The sequence below is a fragment of the Dermacentor andersoni genome, chromosome 3 (genome assembly GCF_023375885.2).
Source record: "Dermacentor andersoni chromosome 3, qqDerAnde1_hic_scaffold, whole genome shotgun sequence".
NCBI classification, from domain to species: domain Eukaryota; kingdom Metazoa; phylum Arthropoda; class Arachnida; order Ixodida; family Ixodidae; genus Dermacentor; species Dermacentor andersoni.
The window spans coordinates 2,392,424-2,418,258 of record NC_092816.1 but is presented as its reverse complement, the minus strand read 5'-3'; the positions used below and the strand labels follow the sequence as shown (position 1 = coordinate 2,418,258).

Genomic DNA, 25,835 nt, shown 5'->3' with positions numbered 1-25,835 from the left:
ACGCATATAGGGGGCGAGGAGTTACCGAGTCGCCATCTGTCGGAAGCACCTCCCTTGCGTAGTATGTGGGATCACGCGGCGTGCTCCTCATAGGTTTCGCTTACGGCGCTTAATAAGAACACCACGCGGCAGCCCTCCTGGACATGTATGTAAGTACTCTCAAAACGAGGGAAGTTTTTGACTGTCGATATAACAATCTTGGGAAAACTGAAAGCACAGAATCGTTTACAGACGCTACCTTTTTACTGAATACATACAGTACGTTAACGCCACTGCGCGCGGTCGCCGCGATGGAGACTCCCGAACCGGCTACTTGCGTGAAAGGTAGGCAAATGCTGAAAGTAAACTATGTGAAATCTCTTCTTATATTGGCCTGTCTGTATAACCAAATGGAGCATAACAGAATGAAGCCTCAATGCAGTGATCCCACGGGTTCGCAGCGACTGACTGCGCGTCTCCAGGCATGTCCGCGCACGATGTTTTGCTTTCGCTTGGAGCGCGTTTTCGCACCATGCCGTAAGTTTTAGGCCGCATGATATGAGCGTTTGACAGTACACAAGCAACCATTGCTGCGTGGACGCTATTAAATGCTCAAAAATAATTTCGTGCCGTCGCGACGATTAAACCTTTTTTTTCCTTCTAAATTCGTATATGTTTCGATATCATTATTTCTCATGTTGCGCCCCCCTGTATCTTTATCGGTCTTCGCACCATGCGATTTCCCGCTGCTTCTTTATCGTAACCCAGTACAATAATTCATAACACAAACATGACCATGTGCCATGCCTTTATTTAATGTGCCTCTTACCGCTCCCTTTCCATTCCAGTGAACTTGCCAGTGTCTAGCTTCAACAAGTTCATACACCAAATAAAGCGTCATAACCCTAGTCGGGCAGCGGGCGAGGGCGAGCGTGTCAATGTGCGTTTTCTGCTATTCACCGAACATGGCAGTCCCGACGCCGCATCTGAAATCTTCCTCGCGTCTATTTTTGCTGCAGACCCGAGTTGTAGCCGATGGCTGTTTACCTGTTCTAAGTTTCGCGAGCCAAGCTTCATGCAGCTTCTTGTCCTGCGGCTACGTGTGAATAAAGCTGACACCAGGCCCCGTTCCCCACGTCCGGCACTGCGGTACCAAGCAGTAAGTAGCCTTGAATTAGAAAGGAACAGCGCCAACTAAGACGATCACGAGAGGGAGAACTACCTAGGACGAGCGTCAATTGTCACAGACATGCGCACAAAGACCATAATGCATCATCTGCCAAACCTTTCAAGATAGGGCCTTTCGCTTTTCAGGAGGGTCATGGAAGTATCACTAACACACTTTTTTCTTCTCTTCTTTATATGGAACGCTTCCAAAACCTCACGTGCCTTTGTTTCTCTGCTTCTGCCAAGAATCTGTCTCGGCACCGTGCTTAACACTTCTTGTGTGAACGTCGTTCTCCCTCTAGTGATCATCTTAGTTGGTGCTGTTCCTTCATAATTCAAGTATGGACCGTCTAGCCCAAATGAATGTTGTCCTGAGGAAGCCTTCGATGCTGTATGCCTCCAAAAGCAGCCACTACCTATTATAGTGCTTTCAAATGCTGTCAAGCAGATACCCCCAAGGCGGGAAAACCTCGCCACTTAATCAGAACCGCAGTGCAGGTGGGACTTTAAACTTTCTTTTTAAGCTCGCTTCGGCGCTTCCGAAGCAGCCGCTGTGTCCACGTGATCCCTCATGTGACGTCACGCCGACGGTGGCGCCAGCTTTTCGAGTGGTGGAGCTCGCCCTCAATATCTAGTATTTGTTTAGATAGGGCGCGTCGGCGCTCATCTTCTAGGGACCTACTATCCGCCATGCGCTGGCAGTGCCTACGGGGGCGCCATTGAAAGCCGCGCAACGGCGGCCGTTGGAACCGCAGGCGGGCCTCCTGTCAGAGACGCCGGCTTCAATCGCAGGCATGATTGAAGTGTGCGCGTGGTATTTGCCGCTTGTTCACGTCCCAGATAGTTACTTCTGCGGTTTCACTGTGCGCAGTTAAATCGCTCTATACAATAGTGGACATGTGTCCGACATCACGGCTGTCTGGGACGACATTGTCTCCTCACGAGCCAAGTGCTGGCCGTAGATGAGCATCAACAAGCTTTCCTACGGAATGGAGCTAATCGCTAGTAGGCCGCATTCATTATAAGCCCTGGCCGGTAATGACTTGATTTGTTGGCCCGTGAACCAACACCTTCATGCACACACTTGCTTCCGTTACATGCCGTGTATGTTTAAAGAAGGTTGAGGGAGCGCCGTGGCGCCTGCGAATGCATGGTTGGTACAGGCGCGGCTATGTGACAAGACAGCGACGGCAAAGCCCGCAAACCAGCACGAAGAGCTTGAGAAAAATAGTACATATAGGACTCTGGCAATAATTAAGGGTTGATAGTTTTTATGTTTGCGTCTTGCCACAATAAAGCATGGGTTTCACATGTTCCATCGTTAAGCAAGAAGAGCGTTTCGATGATTTCGCAGGAACATGCGAGTGAGATATCGGAAGACGACATAGCTGAAAATTTGCCTCCGTGGTCAGTCAAGAGCATGTTCCTTTCATCCTTTATGTTATTTTTAGTGTCACCAGCATTGTTACTAGTATGAACCTCGCACCCAAATGCATAATTAAACCGGATGTTGTATCAACTGTTGTAGTGCCCCGAGTCTGAATAGCCAGTGCAGTGATGTTTAATTAGTTAAAGGAGTATGTTGACATAATATTAGCTCTTTGAAAGCAAATGCGAAGCATGACAATAAACAATTCTTGTACACCACGTGCTACATATAAGTCATTTTCAAAGCAGAGAAAGCTACAGCGGAGCAACATGAACATATATTGGCCAATGTCGTGCAAAAGAAGGAAAAGAGAACAAGCACTCGCTACCACCTCTAGCAAGAAAAAAAACAACAACAAAGAATAAACATGAAGGTTTCAGAATTGACCACAATTCATGACACAGCTGGGGTAAAGCGAATATGCATTAGTTGCAGACATCAGTCCTTCGAAGTTCAGGCGTTTCCTATTACCGCGAAGTGATACTAAGAGGCATTAGGAGCGAGGTTGAGTACTCTGTCAAACACATTTAATGCTCACAGGCGTTGTGCAGTCAACGTGCAGATAGCTGAGGCGAGCGTACACCGAACGTGATACGCCTCAGGTCGCATTTCAATGCCATCGATCGGTAGAGCAACAGCCGATTCCCTGCAATGCATCGGTAATTGCGTGCCGTTTTTTTCTTCTTTTTTTTTTCAAGGCGCCGTCACCTGCTTTTTAACATGGAGACCTTTGTTCAAAGCGTCTAAACAAAATCAGCGTGTCGCAGCTTCGCTCCGCATTATCTGGCTTGGCTTTTCGCATCTTTATTTTTTTTCTTTTCAAAGGGGGGCATTACGTCTCATCAGTAACAACAACCTAATGTTTATCGTATCATCTGGACAGCCGACGAGGCGACTAAGTTTAAGCGACCCGCAGTGGTTGCTTAGTGCCTAAGGTGTAGGGCTGCTGAGCAGAAGGTCGCGGAATCGAATCCCGGCCACAGCAGGCGCATTTCGATGGGGGTGAAATGCGAAAACACTCGTGCACTTAGATTTAGGCGCACGTTAAAAATCCCCAGGAGTTCCAAATGTTCGGAGTCTCCTACTACGGCGTGCTTCATAATCAGATCGCAGTTTTGACAGGTAAAGCACCATAATCTAATAATCTAATCTGAGTTTAAACGTGAATGCACAGCACTAAAGGCGCAGCGACATCAGACAAAACATGTGCCTCATCAGGCTAAGTGTGTGCCTGACGAGTTTTCGCACGTGTTCAAGCGCCCAACAACGCAACAGTTGCTTCAAGACATCGCGGAAGGCTGACCGAAGCGTTAAATTACGATCAATAACGCAAACATGATAGCACGCGCATATGCGCTGACGGGAACTGTGCTTGCATTCCCACATGTAAGCAGTGTTCAGAATACCTACCGATTTTCTTTTATTACGTTATCAATCTGTAGGTATACCGATTCTGTTCTTTTATTGCGATAGCAATGGCGGAGTGTTGTTTTTCCACCTCGGACTATTTCTGTGAAGTCATCAGTGTATCTAACAATCGTCGGGCCTAGTTCGTTGGCAACGGACGTGGACCGTCTAAGGCATCTCGGAACCAGTGGTGTCAGAGACAGCCACCACCAGGAAACGGATCGGACTACAGACTGACAGCACCCATGTCTACTCGCTCAGCAGCGAGGATGCTTCTGATGACGACGACTTCGAACTTGTGCGGAGCCGCAAGACGAAGAGAAGGAACGCCAGGGCCTCTTCGTCCTCCAGTACACAAACTTTTGGGCCCACACGCAGCCCCGACACCAACACCATTTTGGTTATGCCTGTGATACCCAACTGTAACAGGAAGCGGCTTAATAGGCAATCTGTCTCGATTAAACTGGAGACCGTGGTCGGCAAGTGGTTATCATGGTGCGATCATTAATGAATACGATTCGCATGCTACTGAACAAGCTGCAAACACCGACAACTCAGAGCGCATTGCAAATACTGGACGCACTGAATCTAGTACCTGCAAGCCTAATATAAGCACCATGGCTCACCCAAACCTTTCTTTTCGCACTGATGTTAGAAGTGCGACGATTTTTCAATGGAATGCCAGACGCTTGAAGTCCCGCATCTCGGATTTGCCCCAATTTGTGTTGAAGAACCGGTTTCGTGTACTTGTTATTTGCGAACCGAACGTATCAACTCCTCAAAGATCATCTGGTTACGAAGTTTTTGCTTCTTCCACATGCGAGGAACCAACAACGTTCTCATTTACATCCGCACAGACTTGACCTATGTGTCGCATACGGTTCAGCCTCATGACTACAACCAATATGTATGTTTCTACGTCAGAAAGAACAAAGTGCATTTCATTCTTATTGGTTGTTACATCCCCCTATCAAGGCAGTTTGACTGTAAAAAACTGAAATATATATTACAGGAAAGTGGATGGCGCCTGGATCATCACTGAGGACTTCAATGCGCATCACTTGCTTTGGGGAAGTACCAAGATCAACTCAAGCGGAAGGAATGTTGTGTCGCTTGCCTCCGATTGTGGCCTCTGCATCATGAACGATGGTAGCCCAACGTATCAGCGTGGTCCGGTGTATAACAGCTGCCCCGAATTGACCTTAGTGTCACGGAGCTTCACGTCACATGTTGAATGGTTTTGCGATATCGAGACTCACGGGAGTGACCACATACCCACCTACCTAAAGATTAATGGACTCACTCGGTCTTTTTCTCATGGTGTCTGGAAGAGCACTGACCGGACTATGTTCGCGTCGCTTGTGGAATAAGCGTGTCGGGAAGATTTCACCGGCAACGTCGACGGCACCATCGTCGACGCAATGAAAGCTGCCAAGTGTTTATTGTCAATGTCGTCGAACCGTACGGATTTGAGATACTTCGTGCGATTTCACGGCGTGCAGAGTGACGATACAGACGCACTAAATCAATTTATGATCTCAGAGACGCACGGCGCATTCAGAAGAAAATTGAGCGTCGCACATACAAACTAGAGAGTGACCGATAGAAGTGTTTGCGTGAGTCACTGGACCCTCGGAAGCCGCTTTCACATATCTGGAAGACAGTCCGTGGTCTTCGTTCATCCCCGCAACAACGAACGACACCCAGTCGCACCTTTGGCCCTCCATCTTGGCCAAACTGAACTTGTTGTGGTGGAGAAATTCTGTGCGAGAGTAAATGGCGAGTCTGTCATCAGCAACATCGGCATGAGTGACCTCCCTGCGTCCGTATCAGAAACGGACATGTCCTATACCATGGAAGAACTTGAAACTGCCCTGGCTATTTCGCAACGATCATTCTCTCCAGGCCCTGACGGCGTAATAACACCTATGCTGCCCTGGGACACCTTGGGCAAGAGGCAAAAGAGTGCTTCTGAGGAGTTTCAACAACTCATGGTATGGAGGTACAGTTCCCCGGCTATGGAAGTTCAGTCGGCTGGTACCTTTGCTAAAGCCGGGAAAATTTCCGTTGGATTTAGCAGCATATCGCCCTATCGCTCTGGCCAGCTGCATCCGAAAAGTGATGGAAAGGATGGTCCTTGCGCATCTAGAATGATATCTCGAGCATTACAATATCTGCCCAGTTTTCACGGCAGGCTTTCGCCGGGGTCGTTCCTCAATTGATAGCGTCATTGACTTGACAATGTTTGTGCAACAGGAGAAAAGCCGCAAGCGCATATCAGTTGCGCTATTTCTCGATGTGAAAGGCCCATATCATAACTTTGCACATGACGCCGGCATCAACCCCCTGGAGACTATTGGAATTGGCGGCTGCATGCTTCGCTAGTTATCTGACCATATAACTCGCTGGTTGTTTTTTCTTGTAAAAGCAGAACATGGCCCCACAGCTGAATATTACACTCACTGCGGCGTGCCTCAATGAGAAGTATTGAGTCCCTTCAATGTGACTGATAGTAATTGGGCTAGCTGCAGTTTTACTTAAAACAATCCACCTCTCGATATACGCAGATGACATTTGCCTTTGTACGTCTGCGGTAACTCGCCTTCAGGTTCGCGCGCGATTCCAGCGGGCAGCAAATTTGACATCAGCATACCTTTAAACGCAAGGCTTCCGTGTATCGACCGAGAAACGTGCATTGATTGCATTCATACGTAAACCTATGACACCATGCCCAGTCTCGATTAATGGACACTCTATCACCTATGGAAAGACGCATAGATTCTTCGGTGTAATAATTAATCGAAATCTATCCTGGAGCCCTCATTGCACGTACCTGAAGAAAAAACTGCTATCGACTGCTCAGGCACTGAGATTCATGGGAGGGAAAACATGGGGCACATCTGTACGCTTCATGCTTTAGTTGTACAGAGCTCTATTGCTAGGCTATTTAGACTACAGCCTTCCAGTGTTGTCCACTACGTGCAAGTCAAACAATTGTTCATCGGAGAGCTTACAGGACCAAGCATTGCGCACGTGTTTAGGAATTCCTCGCTGTGCATCAACAGCTCCAGCAATCGTGCTCGCCAAAGAAAATTTCATCCAAACATATGTTGCTGTGGATTGTCTCAGGACGCCTATCCGTCATCTTTTCCGCATCCCTCATCATCACTTCGCGTTCTTGCCATCGCAGAGACCGCGTGCAACGTTTTCTGAAGTTATAATCACCCATACAGAGGCATTACCAAATCAGGGTGTAGACGAGCCGTATGTAAAAATACTGAAAGATATCTATAGTGACTCCACAGCTACAATAGTCCTCCATAAAGAAAGCAACAAAATCCCAATAAAGAAAGGCGTCAGGCAGGGCGATACGATCTCTCCAATGCTATTCACAGCGTGTTTACAGGAGGTATTCAGAGACCTGGATTAGTAAGAATTGGGGATGAGTTAATGGAGAATACCTTAGTAACTTGCAATTCGCTGATGATATTGCCTTGCTTAGTAACTCAGGGGATCAACTGCAATGCATGCTCACTGACCTGGAGAGGCAAAGCCGAAGGGTGGGTCTAAAAATTAATCTGCAGAAAACTAAAGTAATGTTTAACAGTCTCGGAAGGGAACAGCAGTTTACGATAGGTAGTGAGGCACTGGAAGTGGTAAGGGAATACATCTACTTAGGACAGGTAGTGACTGCGGATCTGGATCATGAGACTGAAATAATCAGAAGAATAAGAATGGGCTGGGGTGCGTTTGGCAGGCATTCTCAGATCATGAACAGCAGGTTGCCATTATCCCTCAAGAGAAAAGTTTATACCAGCTGTGTCTCACCAGTACTCACGTACGGGGCAGAAACCTGGAGGCTTACGAAAAGGGTTCTACTTAAACTGAGGACAACACAACGAGCTATGGAAAGAAGAATGGTAGGTGTAACGTTAAGGGATAACAAAAGAGCAGATTGGGTGAGGGAACAAACGCGAGTTGATGATAGCTTAGTTGAAATCAAGAAAAGGAAATGGGCATGGGCAGGACACGTAATGAGGAGGGAAGATAACCGATGGTCATTAAGAGTTACGGAATGGATTCCAAGGGAAGGAAAGCGTAGCAGAGGGCGGCAGAAAGTTAGGTGGGCGGGTGAGATTAAGAAGTTTGCAGGGACAACATGGCCACATTTAGTACATGACCGGGGTAGTTGGAGAAGTATGGGAGAGGCCTTTGCCCTGCAGTGGGAGTAACCAGGCTGATGATGATGATGATACAGATTGTCTTCCATTAGGATACATATCAGCAGCAAGGCCTTCATTGCTCTTGTGGTGTCTCCAACAGCCTCAGGTGCGCCTAAATCTTCCGGGTGTAAAGAAGAAGGCCAATCACCCAACAATAGCTCTGAAACATATGACCCTGCTATTAATCAATGAGATATACGGGGACCGAAAACACATCTATACTGATGGTTCGGTCTCATCTACCAGCTCTTTAGGTGCCATTGCCATTCAGGCTATGAAAACCACATTGAAGTTAAAGCTGTCCCACATGACAATATCAACAGCGGCAGAGCTTAATGGCCTGCGTGCTGCTGTGAAATATCTCCTGCAAGAGACACCTCAGAAATGGATAATTTTTTGCAACTCTAAGGCAGCACTTCAGAGTCTGCATTTTGCCCTATATCATAGGACTCATGAGCAGCTGGCATATGAAACAAGAGAAAATCACCATCAAGCTATCGCTAGAGGGTATCAAATTATATTCGAGCAGCTACCTGGATATAGCGGCATTACTGGTAATGACCTCGCCGACGAAGCCGCCCGGTCTGCCCATCTGGATGCCCGGCCAGTTCCAATGCCCTTACAAGAACCAACACTGCAAGAAAGCTTCATATTGTGGCTAAAGCTATGAAACACAAATACTGGTCTCCTCCCAACCTCCCGAAGTGTCATCTTCATAGGCTGGATCCATCCTTAAAGCTACAAGTGCCATCAAAAATTTTCCGCTCCAGGGCGACAGTATTGTGCCGCCTCTGGCGCGGGGTGGCATTTACGAAGGCCTACTCATTCCACATTGAAATGGGGGATACGCCCATGTGCGACTCTTGCGAAACCACAGAAATTATTGAACATATCCTATATATCTGTCCCCAAATCGACGTCGAGCGCGAGGTTCTCCAGGCAGCGCTGAACCAGCTGGACTCCAGACCATTTTCCGTAATGAAGATCCATGGACCCTGACCGTGCGCTTCGACGGCACAGAAAGCCACGAAAGCGCTTTTTAAATACCTTAAGTCGACAGGTCTTGGGAACCATGTGTAGACTCGGTGCGAGCCTTCCACTGTGCGCGAAACTGTGCTCTCTCCCCTCTCTCTCTTCATCCCCATACCCCATTTTTCCAGTGCAGGTTGGCAAACCGGACGTGCGTGTGGTTAACCTCCCTGCCTTTCCTGTCTTCTATCTATCTATCTATCTATCTATCTATCTATCTATCTATCTATCTATCTATCTATCTATCTATCTATCTATCTATCTATCTATCTATCTATCTATCTATCTATCTATCTATCTCAGCGATAGCAATTACATGGACACTCCAAGCGCATTGTCGCCGTCCCAGTGATGTTCCGTATAAATTCGAAGGGCGATAACATTGTCGCCGCCCGTCGTATGCTGTATGTGCGAGTAAAAGCACGCAAGGGAAGCCGACGCTCGCGGCTCAATCTGGCGCGCGCGAATGAAGAAAGCGGAGAGCAAACCCGCCATTTTCCGTCGCGCGAATAGCCACGGGGAGGATGGGAGGGAGGGAGGGGCGGCGTTTTGCTTCGGCAGCATATGCGTATTCCGTGACCAGGCGCAAGGGGAAGTGATGATCGCGGTTGAATCTCTCGCGCTAAATATGGGGGCAAGCGGGGAGGGAGCATGGTAGGGAGGGGATGTGGCTTTGACTCCCCCAACAAGTCTGTAGCGAGGATTTTTAACTGCTTAAATAAACGGTCACAGGGAGAGGGCACAAGGACAGCCGCAGTCCTTGTGTGCTCTCTCTGCGATCGCTTATTCAGCAGTTAAAAAATGTTTGCTAACATGCACCAACTCGCCTGACAACAAGTTCTAAACAGGTGCGTACTTTTCGCGCCAGCGCGCTGTCGTGCACGCCATGTTGAAGCGGCAGACCGCACGAAGGCCACTTCGCTCGCTGCCGCTGCCGCGCTTCCTTGCGCCAGCGTTTTGACAGCGAGCATCCACGCTCATCGAGTGTGATTCGTTCGTGTTTGTTCGTGCACGCTGACACCATGTGCTTGTTAATTCAGTTAGTAAGCGAACGTTTCTAAGTTTATACGGCTGATAAACCTACAATTCTTACTTCTTATAGCTGTGCACTATTTTTCTATCGCTGTAGATGCTTATTGAGCGGAACTACGACTCTTTTTTTATTCAGCCGCAGTTTGTAAGGCGTAGCTAGAACCTTTTTCGCCACCTACATCTGAAGATGGCAATACGAAAGCAAGCAATTCGTGCTTACTGCCACTGGGCAGCGAGATCTGTTGCACCATCGGGTCAGGCGTTTATTGCGCTGTTTTACAGTACCTTTATTCCACAGTTGTTGCATGGCTCTAGTGCAGGTAAAAATAGAGCAATAAATTTACCTAACGCACGATCGGAGGTCCCACGGATGTGGCTGTCGGACAGTGTAATGTCACGTCGCCCTTCTGAAAATTTAAGTGGCAAAAATAGCTTTCGGCACGACGGGCGAAGCGCCGCGGAGAAGAAGATACGAAACCTGTATTTTATTGGTGTCAAAACTTAATGCTCTAGCGGAGCAATAGGAGAGTCCCCCGGAACGCTAAGAACGAGTGACTTCGAACCATTTCTGCACGAGTAATCTTAACGACTTACTGAGAACTGTTGAGGCATGTGCCTCACGATTTTCTTGATTTCGGCGTGCACTGCGCTTTTTCTAGGACTGTATAACGCAAAACTATAGCATTCTGACTTTATTAATTAATTACTTAATTTATTTATGCAAGCACCCTAAAAGCCCATCGTGGCGACAGTACCATGAATAAAACAGAGTAACGCAGCTTCTTAACATACACAACTAAGCATAAAACAAACTAAATCAATGTAGGAAACATTAAATTGCGACATACATGTAATGAGGAGTAAATATGCAACTATTAATTATAACTGCAATTCGAAGTACTTCACAGATGACTTACAAATGCGTCCCAACCAGACATACATCCTGTGCCACGACTAAAAAGACAACTAACAGAAGAGTAAATAAAAAGAACAGAAGAAATAATAACTTCAGCAGTACATGGATAACGACGTATTGCAATGAATTAGTATTATTATAAAGGTATTATTAACAAACGCGAGTTCATAGTTTGACAAATCATTTCGTGCAGCTTACACGCACGTTATGATCAGTAATAAGTGCGATGTCAGCCGCAAGCTGATTTCTCTGACGAATGACAAGAAGTAGCGGTGAGTGGAAAAGCTTATTAGTTCGGGCGAGGAGAGGCTCGACTTTAACCTGATGATCAAGTCGCGAGGCTTACGGAGCGGTTGTGCTGCTTGGATCGTCTCCCTCCAGCCTAGGCGCCGACTAAGGGGGAGCTCCGGGGCCCGAGCCCCCTCCGGATAATGCCGAATACCTCCCCCCCCCCCCCCTCCCCAGGACGCACACATCTCAAGCGCCATTACCCGAGCTTTGTGACATACATCATTTGAGGTTTCTACTGCCTTTCCTCGACCTTTTCATTTGAAATATTCCTGGGGCTAATACCTTACTGCATCATTGTTGGCGAGAAACACGCACCGCCTTTTTTTCATACTTTCGCTTTATTTCTGCAAATCCTGACAATAGGAGGACACGCGCATTAGAAGCACTAGCGGCGTCTGCCTCATCCGTATTTTGTCACTTAAACACTTTGTTTTAAATATACACTGTAAACACCATGTACATACACAATATATGTATATATACACACAGGACAAAGTTTATTATATTTTTGAAAGAGATGGACGTAGCCAATGCATACTATTTCTAAAAGTATGGATATGCTATGCCTAGAGACGAATATGTTTCTGTATGTTCGCCACGCTTCAAATTGCTTTGCATGCTTTTTGACCATGAAAAAAAAAAAAAACCTATAGACTTGAGTGGCGCCTTCGGCAGTCTTATCAATGGCGTGTGAAATGCACGTGAATGTTGTGTCTCCCAGTATCGCTTCTCTTTCCAGTAAGCAATGGTGACAACTCATGATAAAAAAAATTCTAATAATTTACAACATTTTTATGGATGGAAATATCGTCACTTGCATGCAAAGGTGATATATATTCCGACCTACTCGCCGCACCCCCGACCGGAAAACTAGACAGTGCAGCTTCTGGAGGTAAAGCTGCAAAGACGACATTGGCTCAAAATCCTCGCTTCCCCTTACCCACGAACAAGAATGTTTTGGACGTTCTCGTCGACAATGTTCCTGTGTGCGCGTTGATTGCCACCGGGGCGCATGTGTCCATTATGAGTGCTGCTATTCGCTTTCGGCTCAAGAAAGTTCTGACGCCCGCCCCGAACCGCTTTGTACAAGTCGCCGACGGAGGGACTGTCGCTATTGTTGGCATGTGTTCTGCCCGACTCACCATTGCTGAGAGACACACCATCGTTCTCTTTACCGTCATCGAGCATTGCCCTCACGAACTCATTCTCGGTCTGGATTTCCTTGCCAATCATTCGGCCCTCATTGACTGTTCGGCTGGCTCACTTCGCCTTGACTTGCCTCTTCTTGCCGACCCTGTGGACCCGCCTCCAAGCCATTTGAGCTGCATGGATTTTATTCGCCTACCGCCTCAATCTGTGACGCACCTCGACTTGTTGTCCTCACCAGCTGTACCTGACGGTAATTACGTGGTCGCACCAATTCCGGCAGTTATACTTACACATGGTGTTACCGTTCCGCACACTGTGCTGACAATTACTGGCAACCGCACCTGCCTTCCCCTTGTCAATTTCGCGCTAACCGCGCAAGTTCTGCCTCAGGGGATTTCATTGGCTATAATTAGCGCTTTGCACGATGATGAGATCGAGCCATTCACAGTGGAAGATCGGCACAGCTCAGCCCATACCATGACGTCATCGCACGGTACTGACGTCGACATTGAGAAGATGGTTTCCTCTGACCTTACACCTGTTCAAGCTGAAGCCCTTTGCCGCGTTCTTGACGGCTATCGCGACATTTTTGACTTTGACAATCGACCCTTAGGTCAAACGCCCGTCGTGACCCATCGCATAAACACTGGCGATGCGAACCCTATTCACCGACGTCCATATCGTGTTTCTGCGTCTGAACGAGCTGTTATCCAACAGGAAGTCAAAAAGATGCTAGCAAAGGACATTATCGAGCCTTCCTGTAGTCCCTGGGCTTCTCCCGTCGTACTTGTCAAAAAGAAGGATGGAACGTGGCGTTTTTCTGTAGATTATCGCCACCTGAACAAAATCACAAAAAAGGACGTCTATCCTTTGCCACGTATTGATGACGATCTAGACTGCTTGTACGGTGCCACTTATTTTTCTTCCATCGACGTAAGGTCCGGCTACTGGCATATATCCGTCGACGACATGGACCGAGAGAAGACTGCATTTGTTACCCCTGACAGCCTTTATCAGTTCAAGGTGATGCCTTTCGGTCTTTGTAACGCGCCCGCCACCTTCGAACGAATGATGGATTCTTTGCTTCAGGTGTTCAAGTGGTCCACCTGTTTGTGCTATCTGGACGACGTCATCGTTTATTCGCCCACATTTGACACGCATCTAGACCGTCTTTCAGCGATACTTGACGTGTTCCGCCGCACAGGTCTCCAGTTTAATTCGTCAAAATGTCACTTCGCTCGCCGCCAAATCACCGTCCTTGGACACCTCGTGGACGCCAGAGGCGTGCAACCTGATCCGGACAAAATTCGCGCCATTACGAACTTTCCTGTTCCGAAGTCTACCAAGGACGTTCGTAGTTTCGTAGGGCTATGCTCTTATTTCCGACGCTTTGTGAAGGATTTTGCGACCATCGCACGTCCTCTTACCGACCTCTTGAGGAAAGACGCCCCATTTTCTTGGGGACCTGACCACGCCGCATCTTTTTCGCAGCTCACTACTCTCCTTACCACGCCTCCACTACTGGCCCAATTTGACCCATCTGCCTCAACGGAAGTTCGAACTGATGCCAGTGGTCACGGCATAGGAGCAGTGTTAGCACAACGCTAGCGTGGACATGATCGCGTTATAGCCTATGCCAGCCGACTTTTATCACCCGCTGAGCGCAATTATTCAATCACAGAGCGCGAGTGCCTCGCTCTTGTGTGGGCTGTTGCGAAGTTTCGTCCATACTTGTACGGACGCCCCTTCTGCGTCATCACTGATCACCACGCGCTCTGCTGGCTATCCTCGCTCAACGACTCCACAGGACGTCTCGCTCGCTGGCCGTTACTAGAATATACCTTCTCCTTCGTATATAAGACGGGACGCTTGCACCATGATGCCGATTCTTTGTCCCGCTATCCCGTCGACGAACCGGCTGATGCGGACGCCATCGCTTGCGTTTTCTCTGTGTCCCAGTTGCTTGAAATCGGCAACGAGCAACGCCACGATCCTTCATTACGAGCCCTCATCGACCATCTGGAGTCAACGCCTGGCGACGCCTCTCTCCAGATGTTTCTCCTTAAGGAGGGGACATTATACCGCCGCAATCTCGATCCACACGGCCTTGACTTCCTGCTCGTAATTCCATCACACCTGCGTTCGACTGTCCTCCAACAACTTCACGACGCTCCCTTGGCTGGACACTTGGGCGTCTCGCGCACATACGACCGTGTACGCCGTCGATTCTTTTGGCCGGTCGACATCCCACCGGAACCATTTTTCCGTGTCGGCCTAGACCTGCTTGGACCGTTTCCTCTCTCGGGCTGCGGAAATAAATGGGTCGCCGTCGCTACTGATTATGCTACGCGGTACGCAATCACCAGAGCCCTACCGACAAGTTGTGCTACTGACGTTGCTGACTTTCTGCTCTATGACATAATTTTAGTGCACGGTGCTCCGCGCTAATTACTCACTGACCATGGCCGCAGCTTTCTGTCGGCAGTCGTCGAGGACATCCTCCGCTCCTGCTCGACAAAGCACAAGTTCAGCACGTCCTACCACCCACAGACCAACGGCCTCACGGAGCGCCTCAACCGGACCATCACCGACATGCTTTCAAAGTACGTTGCGACCGACCACCACAACTGGGATCTTCACTTACGATATGTGACGTTCGCGTATAATTCATCGCGTCACGACACCGCCGGCTATTCACCATTCTATCTCCTATACGGCCGTGAACCCGCGTTGCCCTTGGACACTTTGTTGCCCTCAGCCACACGTTCAACCACTGAATACGCCTGCGACGCGATCGCACACGCCGACCACGCGCGCCAGCTCGCCCGCACTCGTCTCGAGGCCTCATAGGAGCATCAGAGACGCCTCTATGATTGCCACCATCGCGACGTGCACTTTACTTCGGGTTATCTGGTGCTTCTCTGGTCACCCATTCGACGTGTGGGCCTTTCTGAAAAGCTGCTGTCGCGCCACACTGGCCCACACCGTGTGGTGCGACAAGTGACCGATGTCACGTATGAAGTCATCCCCGCTGACCTGTCAGCGTCATCGTCGGCCATACTACAGACTACAGACCAGACTAAAGCCATACTAGACACCTTTCACCGCGGATGTGTAGATTAAGCACCGGGACAGTGCTTCTAATGCCGGGGGTGATGCTACGAAACAGCTGCCATAGTCAGGCTGCACTGAGAAGGAAGAAGACGACGTGGGCCCGCTTGATATAGCGGCGCCATTTTGGCCTTCCGTTAGCTTCCCTGTACATAAATTGTATATAGTATTGGGCTCCAGCTACACGTAACAATATATACAGGATGTCCCGCTTGACTATCGTGCACCAAGATTTAAAAATAAAGAGCAATGCGTTATCGAAGAAAATCTAGTGCATATTGTCACGTGGTAGTAACGGTGAAGAAAGAAGCAGTAAGGTGGAATACGAAACTAGCTTTTATTGGGCGAACCTGTGCCCACAAAACAGGCTACACTTATAGCACAACGAAAGCGGCGAACACAGTCGGCGATCGTCGAAAATCTGATCAGCGGGTCAAGCGCGTCGGCTTTTATACAACAGTCGTCGAATGTTCCAGACTAATCGTTGGGACCCGCATGCCTTCCACAAAGTTCTACAACATTCGAGTCACGCGATGAAATCAGATAATACAAGGCTCGGCGACAACAGACTGCGGATAGAAGCATCGATAACTTTCCAGAAACTTCGGTACATGCAAGCGCGTCCCGCGCTGTGCCATAAGATTTGTTAGGCGGCGAAACGGAGTCGCCCGATATATATAAGTACACGTGTCAACACCCCCCTCATAAAAAGCATCGTCCCGATGCTACAAATATAAGAGAGCGAAACACAAAAGGACACATATGAAACATAATTAACAAAACAACGAAAAGAAATCAAGTCCAAAGGTCAGTTACGCGAAGTCCCAAAGTTCGTCAACGCTCGTGGTACGGCTTGAGTCGCACAACGTGGACAATTTCAGGTCGTGAGCGGCGCCGCTGTGACAGTGAAATGCCGTCTGGCACGACCTCATAGTCCAGTGCGCCAATACGTCGGATGATCTTGTACGGTCCGAAATAGCGACGCAAGAGCTTCTCGCTCAGTCCTCGTCGGCGTATAGGGGTCCAAACCCAAACACGGTCACCGGGCTGGTACTCGAAAAAGCGTCGTCGGAGGTTGTAGTGTCGGCTGTCGGTCCTCTGCTGGCTCTTGATTCGCAGGCGGGCGAGCTGTCGGGCTTCTTCGGCGCGCTGGAGGTAGCTAGCGACGTCAACATTCTCTTCGTCAGTTACGTGCGGCAGCATGGCGTCAAGCGTCGTCGTCGGGTTCCTGCCGTAAACCAGCTTAAACGGCGTGATCTGCGTTGTTTCTTGCACCGCCGTGTTGTACGCAAAGGTTACGTACGGCAGGACCGCGTCCCACGTCTTGTGTTCGACGTCGACGTACATTGCTAGCATGTCGGCGAGGGTCTTGTTCAGGCGCTCCGTGAGACCATTCGTCTGCGGATGGTAGGCAGTTGTCCTCCTGTGGCTTGTCTGGCTTTACTGCAGAATGGCTTGGGTGAGCTCTGCTGTAAAAGCCGTTCCTCTATCGGTGATGAGGACTTCTGGGGCACCATGTCGCAGCAGGATGTTTTCGACGAAAAATTTCGCCACTTCGGCTGCGCTGCCTTTTGGTAGAGCTTTAGTTTCAGCAAAGCGGTTGAGATAGTCCGTCGCCACGACGATCCACTTATTCCCGGATGTTGATATCGGAAACGGCCCCAACAAATCCATCCCAATCTGCTGGAATGGTCGGCGAGGAGGTTCGATCGGCTGTAGTAATCCTGCTGGCCTCGTCGGTGGTGTCTTGCGTCGTTGACAGTCTCGGCATGTCTTGACGTAACGGGCGACGTCGGCGGTCAGACGCGGCCAGTAATACCTTTCCTGTATTCTCGACAGCGTCCGGGAGAATCCGAGGTGCCCAGCGGTTGGATCGTCGTGTAGGGCGTGCAGTATTTCTGGACGCAGCGCTGACGGTACAACAAGAAGGTAGCTGGCGCGGACTGGTGAGAAGTTCTTCTTCACGAGCAGGTTGTTTTGCAGCGTGAACGACGACAACCCGCGCTTAAATGCCCTAGGGACAACGTCGGTGTTTCCTTCCAAATACTCGACGAGGCTTTTTAGCTCCGGGTCTGCTCGTTGCTGTTTAGTGAAGTCTTCCGCGCTTATTATCCCAAGGAAGGCGTCGTCGTCCTCGTCGTCCTGCGGCGGGGGATCGATGGGGGCGCGCGATAAGCAGTCGGCGTCGGAGTGTTTTCTTCCGGACTTGTATATTACCGTGACGTCATATTCTTGTAGTCTGAGGCTCCACCGCGCCAGCCGTCCTGAAGGGTCCTTCAAGTTAGCTAGCCAACACAATGCATGATGGTCACTGACGACTTTGAATGGCCTGCCATAGAGGTAAGGGCGGAATTTAGCTATAGCCCAAATGATGGCGAGGCATTCCTTTTCAGTCGTAGAATAGTTGCTTTCCGCTTTTGACAGCGACCGGCTAGCATACGATATCACCCTTTCAAGTCCTTCTTTCCTCTGGACTAGGACGGCACCGAGGCCTAGGTTACTGGCGTCAGTGTGGATTTCGGTATCGGCGTCCTCGTCGAAGTGTGCAAGTACCGGCGGCGACTGCATGCGTCGTTTGAGTTCTTGAAATGCCTTGGCCTGCGGCGTTTCCCACTTGAACGCGACATCACATTTGGTCAGATGTGTTAGCGGCTCCGCGATGCGTGAGAAGTCCTTGACAAAGCGCCTATAGTAGGCACACATGCCAAGGAATCTGCGCACTGCCTTCTTGTCGGTTGGCTGCGGGAACTTTGCGATGGCAGCTGTCTTCTGTGGGTCGGGGCGTACTCCTGATTTGCTGATCACGTGGCCTAGGAACAAAAGCTCATCGTAAGCGAAGCGGCACTTTTCCGGCTTCAGAGTGAGCCCTGATGACTTGATGGCTTCTAACACTGTCGCAAGCCGCCTAAGGTGATCGTCGAAATTTCCGGCGAAGACAACGACGTCATCGAGGTAAACAAGGCACGTCTGCCACTTCAGTCCGGCTAACACCTTGTCCATGACGCGCTGAAACGTTGCAGGCGCCGAACACAGTCCGAATGGCATGACCTTCAACTCGTAGAGGCCGTCTGGCGTGATAAAGGCAGTCTTTTCGCGATCTCTCTCGTCGACTTCTATTTGCCAGTAGCCAGACTTGAGGTCCATTGACGAGAAGTATTTAGCGTTGCAGAGCCGATCCAATGCGTCGTCTATCCGTGGAAGGGGGTACACATCCTTCTTCGTGATCTTGTTCAGTCGACGATAATCGACGCAGAAGCGTAGGGTTCCGTCCTTTTTCTTTACCAGGACTACAGGAGAGGCCCACGGGCTTTTCGACGGCTGGATGATGTCGTCGCGCAGCATTTCGTCGACTTGTTGCCTAATAGCTTCACGTTCTCGCGTCGAAACTCGGTAAGGGCTCTGGCGGAGTGGTCGAGCGCTCTCTTCGGTTATTATGCGATGCTTTGCAACTGGTGTTTGTCGAATCCTCGATGACGTCGAAAAGCAGTCTTTGTATCGTCGGAGAAGACTTCTGATCTGTTGCTGCTTACTCATAGGAAGACTTGGATTCACGTCGAAGTCTCGTTCGGGGACAATGCTCATCGGGGTAGATGCGGCTGAATCCGAGAGGACAAAGGCATTGTTGGTTTCCAAAATTTCCTCGATGTATGCGATTGTCGTGCCCTTGTTGATGTGCTTGAACTCTTGGCTGAAGTTGGTTAGCATAACTTCCACTTGCCCTCCGTGGAGTTGAGCGATCCCTCTTGCGACGCAAATTTCACGGTCGAGCAGTAGATGTTGGTCGCCCTCGATGAGGCCTTCTACGTCAGCGGGTGTTTCAGTGCCGACGGAAATAATAATGCTGGAGCGCGGCGGGATGCTCACTTGATCTTCGAGCACACTCAAGGCGTGGTGACTACGACAGCTCTCCGGCGGTATCGCTTGATCTTGTGACAGCGTTATCGATTTCGACTTCAGGTCGATGACTGCGCCATGTTGATTCAGGAAGTCCATGCCGAGAATGACATCTCGTGAACACTGTTGCAGGATAACGAAGGTGGCAGGGTAAGTCCGGTCATGAATGGTAATTCTTGCCGTGCAGATTCCACTCGGTGTGATGAGGTGTCCTCCAGCGGTCCGAATTAACGGGCCTTCCCATGCAGTCTTAACTTTCTTCAATTGGGCTGCGATGGTTCCACTCATGACAGAGTAGTCGGCTCCTGTGTCTACTAAGGCGGTGACTGCGTGGCCGTCGAGAAGCACGTCGAGGTCGGTGGTTCTTTGTCTTGCGTTACAGTTAGGCCTCGGCGTCGGATCACGGCTGCGTCGCGTTGACCTGTGGTTGGTACGTGGCGTCGTCAGGTGGTCATTCGTCAGCGTGTTCTTTCCTGCCAGACTTCGTCGGGACGGCGGTGTGTCGTCGTTGTTATGTCGTCGAGATAGGCTTTTCGGCGTCTTCGTCGGCGGCGGAGGATCTTCGTCAGTTCGACGAACAGCAACCGCACCTCCATCGGTTGCTGCTTTTAGTTTTCCGGATATGGGCTGACGGACCGGCCCCGGGCTGGGCCAGTGTATGGTCGGCGCTGTGGCGACAGGTAGCGGCCTGGTGACGGCGAACGGGACGGTCGTCGAGGGCTCCACTGAGTAGCGGCGAGGTAGTCGGCGATGTCACGAGGGCGTTCACCTTCTCTCGGGCGCTGCGCGTTGACGGCGAAGCCTCGCAATCCCAGCTCGCGGTATGGGCATCGGCGGTAAACATGGCCGGCTTCGCCGCAGTGGTAGCAGAGCGGGCGGTGGTCGGGGGCGCGCCAAATGTCCGTCTTCCTCGCGTAGGTGCGCTGGGCGACGGGTGGTCGTACTGGCGGCGGCGGCGGACGACGGAATTGGGGCGTTGCAGGGCCCTGGCGCGGTCGCGGAGGGGGACCTTGACGACGTGCGACGGCGGCGTAAGTCATCGCTTCTGGCTGAGGCTGCGGTACTTGTGGTTGCACCTCAGGAACTCCAAGCGATCGGTGCAACTCTTCTTTCACGATGTCGGCGATCGAAGCTACTTGAGGCTGCGACGAAGGCAGGACCTTGCGCAGTTCTTCGCGCACAATGGCCCTGATGGTCTCCTGAAGGTCGTCCGAACCCAGTCCTTGGATGGCATACTGCGGCGTGTGCCCCTGGCGGTTATATTGCCGGGTGCGCATCTCCAGAGTTTTCTCGATCGTCGATGCCTCTGCAGAAAACTCAGCCACAGTCTTCGGCGGGTTACGAATAAGTCCGGCGAAAAGGTCTTGCTTGACGCCGCGCATCAGGAAGCGAACTTTTTTCTCCTCCGACATTTCCGGGTCGGCGTGCCGGAAAAGACGGGCCATCTCCTCCGTGAAGATCGCGATCGTCTCGTTCGGCAGCTGCACTCTGGTTTCTAGTAGAGCTTGGGCTCGCTCTTTTCGCACGACGCTTGTAAACGTGTGCAAGAAGCCGCTTCGGAAAAGGTCCCACGTCGTTAAGGTGGCTTCCCGATTCTCGAACCACGTCCTGGCGGCGTCTTCCAACGCGAAATAGACATGCCGCAGCTTGTCGTCGCTGTCCCAACTGTTAAACTTAGCGACCCTCTCATACGTTTCGAGCCAGGTTTCCGGGTCCTCGAATGTTGATCCGTGGAACGTCGGAGGTTCCCTGGGCTGCTGCAGCACGATGGGGGACGTTGGGGCTGCCATTGGGGTTGCCTTGTCCACAATCTTTTTGGTCTTCTCAGGTAGAAGTCCGTGCTCCGGGGGCAGCTGTTGAAGACGGCGGCTTGCTCGATGCTCCGGGACTACGTTGGTGCTCTCTTTGCGGTCCGGGCTTGGATCACGGCTTGTCGGGGGCGTCCGGTACAGGAACGAAAAGCACCTCCACCAGATGTCACGTGGTAGTAACGGTCAAGAAAGAAGCAGTAAGGTGGAATACGAAACTAGCTTTTATTGGGCGAACCTGTGCCCACAAAACAGGCTACACTTATAGCACAACGAAAGCGGCGAACACAGTCGGCGATCGTCGAAAATCTGATCAGCGGGTCAAGCGCGTCGGCTTTTATACAACAGTCGTCGAATGTTCCAGACTAATCGTTGGGACCCGCATGCCTTCCACAAAGTTCTACAACATTCGAGTCACGCGATGAAATCAGATAATACAAGGCTCGGCGACAACAGACTGCGGATAGAAGCATCGATAACTTTCCAGAAACTTCGGTACATGCAAGCGCGTCCCGCGCTGTGCGATAAGATTTGTTAGGCGGCGAAACGGGGTCGCCCGATAGATATAAGTACACGTGTTTTACAGTAAAGTGACGTAGCTGCCAGTAATTTTTCGTTACTGAGATTTATTTAGGGAATTGTAATTAATTATCTAGCTCAAGGCATACTGTCCTGATTATGAAAGTGTCAATGAGGCCTTTAAGACCTATTCGAACACGTCCTCTGTGCAGCAGTTGGGTGTTCAACGGAGCTTACGAATTCAAAGATAATAAGGGCACACTGAAATCCGATGTTTTTTGTGCAGACATCATGATTGCCGATTCGGCTCACTTAGAAGTGGTATACATATTTACTTTCTTGAAGGCATCGGTTTCGCTTTTTCTGTACACGTTGGCCGCTTCCCGGCCTGTTTATTTCGCTTTTATTCTTTGACACGAACCTGTTGTTGCAGCACCTATACACTTTCATGAAAAACAAAACGGTCACTGTAATTTGGCTTTGGTGCGAACCAACTTTCTGCCTCAAAATATAGCTTCGCGCGCACTCTTTCGATGCGGTGCGAGCAAAGGCGGGATTTTGAAATATTTTGTGCCTATTCAATTGCTTTTCGCATTTCGTGCGCACACAGTGCGGCGCTTCGCCACGTTATCGAGGCACTTTTGTTATCAATGTGATCAGTTGGCCATGAGAGACGGATAATACGTGCGACGTGGAAATGAGAGGAAAGAATAGCTACAAAACCGCGGCACCTGCTGTTGGTGCTCGTTCCATACCATCATCAAGGTGATGCGCTGTCTCTTCGCATTTGCGACAGGCAGCGCCGTTGTTTTCAAACAGCTCATTTGAGGGCACTTCTTTATGAGGCGGGTGAGAGCACACTACGTGGTATTTTTCGTACTTCGTGAGGTTTCCTTGCCATTCGGAAAAAAACTGTACATCATTAATACGTTGCTGAAAACACCGCAGTTAGATGTCATTTTGGGCGCATACAAATGTCTCATAGACACTTTGAAGAAAGAGGGTTAACCGAGGGGCCCGTCGGGCCCCTCGGTTAACCCCCTTTTTTTTTCGTTCATTACATAACGAGGGTCTCGAATCCGGCTACATTGATGCCTTCAGGTAGCATATGTGGGTTTATTGACCAGTTGCCTTCACCCAAAAAGGTCACGTTCTCGGCACGCCTCCGGCAAAAAGGACGTTCCACGTCCGCCGCCAATGTCTGTAAGTGGTGGCGCTGGCTAACACTCCCAGGGTTCTATTAGGACACATAAATACCCAAGAAAGTGGATGGGGAAATACCGCCGCGGTAGCTCAATTGGTAGACCATCGCACCCGAAATGCGAAGGTTGTGGGTTCGGTTCCCTCCTGCGGCAAGTTGTTTTTAATTTCCATTATTTATCGTTTCTTTATTTCATTTATTAAGCACAAGTGATTTCCCCTGTGTTGTCCTTGGTGTCAGTGTTTGTTGGCTTCTCATCATTGACAATTTGAAAATTAGGACCGTATTTATCATTAGTTAGGACCGTAGATCATTAATTGCAATTACCGAAATAAATCTCGAAGAAAGTGCGAGAATACTGCTGTAATACACACCGCTTTGCCAAATCCTTTTTTCCACAAACTGTGACAGACTGGAATTTGTTACCAGAAGAATGTGTTTCAATATCTGATAATCGCGATTTTTTTCCCGTCTCTGTTTGTGACAACGCATTACTGTCCTAATATTGTTTAATTTTCTGTTGCGCTTGAAGATGTTCACTTATTATATGCTCGCAACTTGATATTACTTTAATTTATGCATTCGTTACTTATTTTTGTAAACGATATAATCCATCTTTCTCTAACTGTCCCCCCTGCGGAAATGCCTCCGAGGTGACGCGGGTATTCTGTAAATAAATAAAGATTAAATATATAAAACTCACTAGCGAAAGAATTACTGGCAGCTATTCCACTATACTAGAAACAATATGCACTAGGCTTAATTCGCGTAACGTAACTGCGCTTTTTTAAGCCTTGGTGTATGATAGTTGGGGAACACTGCGTAATTCACTCAATAACCGACATGATGCCAAGCTGGATTCACTCGAAATCAGAATAAACAACAGTCATGCGCAGAAGCGCTTACACGTGGACTCAGAGAAAAAGAAAAAAAAAAGAAAGAGAGGCTGCAGTTTCACCGGAAAGGCGAAGCAGTATTAGTGATAGCCGAGTATGCGACAATTACACGAACGAAGATTACACCACAGAGAGCACTCATGCTGTGAAATTGGACTGTCTCCTACTGTGAGGTCTTTTATATACTCATATAGAGCGGTCACATCAGCGCTCAATTCTTCCATGTCACACGACATTTCTTCAAGTGCGAGATACATTATATATATATATGTATGTGGATATATATATATATATATATATATAGATATATATATATATATATATATATATATATATATATATATAAGCCTGGTTACGCCTACTGCAGGGCAAACGCCTGTCCCATACTACTCCAACAACCCCGGTCATGTGATAATTGTGGCCATGTCCCTGCAAACTTCTTAATCTCATCCGTCCACCTAACTTTCTGCCGCACCCTGCTACGCTTCCCTTCTCTTGGAATCCAGCCCGTAGCCCTTAATGACCATCGATTAACTTCCATCTTCATTACATGCCTTGTCAATGCCCATTTCTTTTTCTTGATTTAGATTAAGATGTCATTAACTCGCGTTTGTTCCCTCACCCAATTTGCTCTTCTTATCCCTTAACGTTACACCCATCATTCTTATTTCCATAGCTCGTTGCGTCGTCGTCAATTTAAGTAGAAACCTTTTTCTAAGCCTCTAGGTTTCTGCCCCGCAGGTCAGTACTGGTAAGACACAGCTGTTATACACTTTCCTCTTGAGGGATAATAGCAACCTGCTGTTCATTATCCGAGAATGCCTGCCAAACGAACCCCAGCCCATTCTTATTCTTTTGATTATTTCAATCTCATGATCCAGATCTGCGGTCACTACCTGTCCTAAGTAGATGTATTTCCTTACTACTTCCAGTGCCTCGCTACCTATCGTAAATTTCGGTTCTCTTGCGAGACTGTTAAACATGCCTTTAGTTTTCTTCAGACTAATTTTTAGACCCACCTTCCTGCTTTGCCTGTCCAGGTCAGTCAGCACGCATTGCAATTGGTCCACTGAGTTACTAAGCAAGGCAATATCTGCGAAGCGCAAGTTACTAAGGTATTCTCCATTAACTCTTATCCCCAATTCTTCCCATTTCCGGTCTCTGAATACCTTCTGTAAACACGCTGTGAATAGCATTGCAGAGATCGCATCTCCCTCCCTGACGCCCTTCTTTATTTGAACTTTGTTACTTTCTTTATATGGTGGCTGTGGAGCCACCATATAAAGATATCTTTCACCAGATATCTTTCAGTATTTTTACAAACGGCTCGTCTACACCTTGATTCCGTAATGGCTTCATAACTGCTCAGGTTTTGACTGAATCAAACGCTTTCTCGTAATCAATGAAAGCTATATATAAGTGTTGGTTTTATTCCGCACATTTCTGTATTACCTGATTCATAGTGTCAATATGGTCTATTGTTTAGCCTTTACCTTGGCCTTGGTCTGGGCCTAATATGGCCTATGTTTAGCCTTTATTGCATAGCCTTTACGAAATCCTGCCTGCTCCTTTGGTTGACAGAAGTCTACGGTGTTCCTGATTCTATTTGCGATTACCTTAGTAAATATTTTTTTTAGGCAACGGACAGTAAGCTCATCGGTCTACAATTTTTTTAAATCCTTGGCATTCCCTTTCTTATGCATTAAGATTATGTTGGCGTTCTACCAAGAGTCCGGTACGCTCGAGGTCATGAGACATTGCGTATAGAAGGCGGCCAGTTTTTC

The 25,835-nt window shown here is 49.0% G+C and overlaps 1 protein-coding gene across 5 annotated transcripts in view; it reads right to left on the bottom strand.

The window, feature by feature from the left end:
* The window catches only part of LOC129382171 (uncharacterized), a 431,723-nt gene that overhangs the window by 381,315 nt on the left and 24,573 nt on the right, over nucleotides 1-25,835 (bottom strand). The window contains exon 1 of one of the 5 annotated variants that reach the window (XM_072287039.1): nucleotides 1,027-1,114. The exons of the other annotated variants lie outside the window; for them this stretch is intronic. The gene's annotated coding sequence lies outside the window, so the exon portion shown is untranslated. Of the gene's footprint in view, nucleotides 1-1,026; nucleotides 1,115-25,835 lie in introns of those variants that run through there. 5 annotated transcript variants of the gene reach the window in all.